The sequence below is a fragment of the Humulus lupulus genome, chromosome X (genome assembly GCF_963169125.1).
Source record: "Humulus lupulus chromosome X, drHumLupu1.1, whole genome shotgun sequence".
NCBI lineage: Eukaryota > Viridiplantae > Streptophyta > Magnoliopsida > Rosales > Cannabaceae > Humulus > Humulus lupulus.
This window is the reverse complement of record NC_084802.1, coordinates 73611588-73617587: the sequence shown is the minus strand read 5'-3', so window position 1 is coordinate 73617587 and position 6000 is coordinate 73611588.

Genomic DNA, 6000 nt, shown 5'->3' with positions numbered 1-6000 from the left:
CATCTTCGTCATACCCGAATGTAAGGAATAAGAGTGGTATGAGACTCATCCAGAATCTCTCACCTAATATCAGAATCCATCGAAAGGCAAATCCGACCTTTATACCTTAGTACACCTACCTCTGACATAGAAAAATCTCTAGCCAATCCAGCTAAGACATCCTTCTTGCGTTTCCTCAATAGCGGATCCTCCTTTTGCGCTTCTCTAATCCTCTCAAGGAGCGTGGACTGAAGAGTGATATTGGCTAGCTGGCCAACCACCAGTCCAATCCTTGCTCTCGTCACCTCTTCAGCTAATTTCTCTAATATCTGTCTTGAACTGAATAACTATCCTAGCCCTTTTCGACTCAATGTATCGGCCACCACATTGGCTTTTCCTGGAGGGTACAAGATCTGACAATTGTAGTCCTTCACTAATTCCAGCCAACACCTTTGGTGCATATTCAGATCCTTCTGAGTAAATAAATACTTCAAACGTTTATGGTAGGCATATATTTCACACTTCTCTCCACATAAGTAGTGCCTCCATACCTTCAATGCAAATACAACGCTGCCAGTTCTAGATCATGAGTTGGATACCTCTGCTCATACTCCTTTAGCTATCTAGACACGTAGGCTATCACCTTCCCGGTGTCCATCAATACATACCCCAAACCTTGCCTTGAAGCGTTGTAGTAGACTACAAACTTCTCCTTGTCCGATGGCAGACTCAATGCCGGAGCGGTGATAAATTGCTGCTTCAAATCTTTGAAATTGTTCTCACACCTATCTATCATGACATAATTGGTCTTCTTACGCATCAACTCAGTCAACGGTGTGGCTATTATGGAGAATCCCTCAACAAAACGCCGATAGTACCCTACTAATCCCAAGAAGCTTCTAACCTCTGGTACATTGCTCGTCCCCAGGCAATATCTCACTGCCTCTATCTTGGTTGGGTCCACTAGAATCCCTTCCTTACTTACAATGTGGCCCAAAAATGTTACTTGGGGTAACCAGAACTCATATTTATTGTACTTAACATATAGCTTGTGCTCTCTCATCCGTTGTAGTACCAAGCGAAGATGTTGCTTGTGTTGTGTCTCTGATTGGGAGTACACCAATATATCATCGATGAATACGATCACAAACTTATCCAAGTAATCCCTGAAGACCCTATTCATCAAGTCCATGAAGGCTACTGGGGCATTAATTAATCCAAAGGACATGACTAGGAATTCATAATGTCCATACCTAGTACAGAATGCAGTCTTTGGTATGTCCTCCTCCTTAACCCTTAACTGATGGTGGCCAGAATTAAGGTCGATCTTAGAGAACACCATCCTCCCTTGTAGTTGGTCAAATAAGTCGTCAATCCTGGACAGTGGATACTTATTCTTGATAGTCAACTTATTCAGCTATCGATAGTCGATGCACATTCTTAAGGATCCATCCTTCTTCTTGACAAACAACATTGGAGCAACCCATGGTGAAAAGCTGGGTCTGATGAATTCTAGATCCAGTAATTCCTGCAACTGGATCTTCAGTTCCTTCAACTCTGCTAAAGCCATTCTATAAAGTGCCTTCGATACTAGTTCTGCTTCTTGTGCCAAATCTATGACAAACTCGATCTCTCGGTGTGGTGGCAATCCTGGCAGATCTGCTGGAAATACATCAGGGAACTCACACACCTGCCTAGTCTCACCCGGTCCAACTAAAACAACCCTAGATGCATCCACTATGTTCGCTAGGAATCCTTTGCAACCTTCTTGCAATAGGTCTCTAGCCTTTAATGCAGAACTCATAGGTACTCGTGGTCCACTCACTGTCCCCACAAACATGAAGGGTTCCTCTCCTTCCGGTTCAAAAGTCACCATCCGACGCTTGCAATCTATTGTCGCTCCATACTTTGATAACCAATCCATCCCTAGAATCATATCAAAGTTATCTATCACCAGTTCGATCAGATCCATAGAAAACTCCCTACTGTCTATCTTTACTTGTAATGCTATAGCCCATCTTATATAGACTACCAGTTGGCAACAAAGTCCTGAATCCTGTAGCATATAAATCACAAGGTCTACACAAACAGTCTATCACCCTAGTAGATACAAACGAATGAGTAGCTCCTGAATTAATCAATGTTGTAATTGAAGAACCAACATGAGAAATCTGACCTGTCACGATCGAGGGACTAGCCTCAGCCTCGGTCTGGGTCAAGGTGAAAACTCTGGCTGGAGTGAGGCTGTCACTCCTATTGGGTTCTTCCTTTCTGGCTTGTGGACAATCCTTCCTCAAGTGACTGACACTCCCACAAATGAAGCATGCTCTGACTCTGCACTCCCCTGAATATCGCCGCCTGCACCGTGAACACTTTGGGAAGCTTCTCCAGTTCTCTCCCCCGCCCTGATAGCCACCAAAAGCACCTCGAGCCTTCCTATCTGGAGTAGAAGGAACAAAATAATCTAGGGCCTTTCTCTTCTTCTCCCTAGGGCCACTACCTCGGCTAGAACTAGTGAAGCGAGGCACCTTCCTCCGAGCATCACGTCTTGTGACGCCTTCTCTCCATATCTAATCTTCAGCCCCCTCAGCTGTAAGGGATTTCTCCACTACCTGGGCATAGATGGTAGCAATCGGATCCAATGTTATATTAACATCATGGGCTATCATCACATTCATTCTCCATACAACGCTATCCCTCTATGCCATATTAGTGGAACCAAATCTGGTGCGAACTTCGCCAACCAGTCAAACTTCAGAGTATATTCTTTGACGGTCATTCTGTTCTAAGTCAGATTAGTAAACTCATCCACCTTTGCAGCTCGAACTGCAACACTGTAGTATTTCTCATTGAAAACATCCCTGAACTCATTCTAGGCCATAATAGTCACATCCCTCCTCTGGGACATAACTTCCCACTAGATGCGGGCTTCATCCTTCAACATGTAGTTGGCACAAGCCACCCTCTCATTCCTTTCCACCCTCATGAAATCTAGGATAGAAGATGTCATGTTCATCCACTAATCTGCGCATAGTGGGTCTAGACCACCCTCAAAGGTGGGAAGGTATTGCTTTCTGAATCTTTCATACAAAGGCTCCTACCTATTTTCCATCATAGGCTGGCTGGAACTGGTGCCACAGCCTGTGGGACTTGTAGTCCAACATCCCGAGGAGGAGCCTGCTGTCTCAGCTCTTGGAGTTCATCTCCAGTTCTCTAAAGTCTAGCTTGCATTTTTGCAAACATTTGTTGCCAGTTCTGTGGGGTAGGTGGAGGGTCCTGACCTTGGTTGTCATCTTCAGCCATATTGTCACAGAGTTTAATTGATCGCTGGGGCATAACTTCAATATGCCTGCAATCAATGACGTCGCACATCAGGCACGATAACAACATCCAAAAACCACCTCCCAATCCAACCAGTCAACCACAAACATCAAATCACCACAATGCACACATAGCATACATATATCAATCACAAGGGTCGTGCCCTAGAATTATATACACTCATCATGCTCTATTCATATTAATCAAACAAACAGGGAAATTCAGACAAGAAATTAAACATATGACTCACTTAATATCGACCAACGCTGAGTCGAGCTTGTGTTTGGCAGCGAGCGTACATGTTCGGTCGATCTCCAGGAACCATAAACCTTGGCATGCTCTGATACCAAGTGGTAATGCCCTACTACCCTAAAGTCGTTACCATGTGATTTTAAAATATGTCATTAGCTCACTAATCGAGGTTTTAGAATGAAAAGTGTGATTAAATTGGAATAAAGACTCATTTAATGAAAATTAAGTATGAAATGTTTGGATATCCATTAAAGTTATAAAAATGATACATTGGGATCCCAAAATACTGTTTCAAAATATATTTACAACTTAAAAGTTGGAGTACAGTTGACCTAAGCGATAAAATAAAACGTTCACAACGTGTCCCTCGAAACAACCCCAACCGTGGCGACCAGGAAGGCCAAACATGTACCCATCGCTCCATGCCCTCCAACTCATGCTTGGTTGGCCTTTCCTTTGCCCTTACATGCACCATAGAGCATCAGTGAGCCAAGGCCAAGCAAGAAAAGTGATGCACATAGCATATTAGAATTCATTCCAGTAAATGCATATATTTAAACAGATAACAGATTATTCACATAACGACCTATGCCGATCCAAGTGCATTACCAAGCACTGGGTTCACGGTCTTCACCGAACGAGTGACTACGACACCTTAGATGGCCACACCATGGCGGGTTTCATTCAGCATGGTTGTTGTCGTTCGGCCTGCATTTAACATGCTTATTGCCGTTCCCAGCCTTTGTTGATTCTGGCCTTTGCCGATCAGTCACAACCACACAAACATGGCATAACAATTATAGACACACACATAGCATTAAACAGAGATAATCGAGCCATGCTTTGCTCTACGGACACAAACAGTTTTCTTACCTGTGTCCCGAGTCGACTGACTAGTACAATCCCGATCACGATCCCCTAAACCTGATCCTTGGCAGTAAAACCTAGTTACATCGCATTAATAATAAACATTCATCTAACCCTAAACAAATTAAAAACTTCGAAATAATATTCTAGCCTCTGGGACCTTGAATTCTACTAAACTGGGTAGTAGAACCCTTCCCGAGCCCTTAAATTTGAGTTCCCGAGCTTAAAACCCTTATTTGCCCCGTGACGCCCTCGATTAGAGCCACGACGCTCCCACATTTAGAGTCGTGACCCTCTACAAGTTAGAGAGCCCAACTCTCATTTTTTCTGGCCACGCGTCGCGGTATGCCTTGCCTAGAGCTGCGGTGCTAAGGCAATTTGGTGAATCCCCTAAGGTCTCTAAGTTCATGGGGGTCATTGCGCTCAATAATAGTGTCGTGGCGTGACCCTACGAACCCAGAATTTCCAGATTTCGAAACTCCCTGAAAATTGATCCAAACAAGCTCTAAGGCCAAAATTAAGTCCCAAAGTATCTTTACTACACTTTTAGTAGTACAAATATCTCAAAAAGCTAATCAAATTTGCCAATATAAATCGAAACCCAACCTAAGTCTAAAACTTAGTTAAACCTCAAATCTCAGCAGGAATTTACCAAACAAACATAGATAATCCTTACTTCAACGATGAATCCAACCCTCAGTTGTTGTTAACCACTTCCAGACTTCAATTCTCTGCAAATCCCAAGCCTTTTTCCACCAAAAATTCAGAAAAAAAATAAACACACAAGCTTAAGGAGGAGAGAGAGAGAGAGAAATGTGAGAGAGGGAGAGAGAATGGGTTAAGAGAGTCTAAGTGTTTCGCTTTTTTTCCCATTTGATTAGCTCTAGAGTCTATCCCAAGTCTTTCCCTAGAAAATGACCAAACTACCCCTAAGTTAATCCTTATCCATTTAATGACTCCAATGGCAATCTCGTCATTTGCCACATTCCCACTAATTCCATGAGTAGTCCTATAAATCTCCAATTAATCCCAACATACCCAAATAATCGCTAAATAGCTACCCGTTACCCAGTAACCCTGAACACGTACTATGTTCCCAAAATACCCGTAGGCTCATCCAGAGCAGAGTATTCGACCCCGTTGTGACTATTCCGCTTGTTAGAACCGCCTTGGACCACACATCACAGATATATCTCCATAATACTATGGTCTTAGTCATAACACACACATAATTTATATTTATGCCCCCAACAGGCCAAATTTACAAATATGCCCTTATTACTAGGAACGGGCCCACACGCGTATTTAATTCACTTAAACATGCATATCTAGTCATATTGTAATATAATTAGAGTAATCACATATCGATACACATATATCAAAATTAATCACGTAATAACACAATTAAATCAATTATTGCCCTCCCAGCACGCTAATCAAGGCATTAAGCCTTATTAGTAGATTTGGGCGTTACACCTAGCCTCACACACCCCCTAGTCCTCTCGATGGAGCCTCCAAAGTTTGGCAACTATGTGGGTTTCAAAAACTTTTTGGTCATTTTCCGACCACCTCGAGCCACCC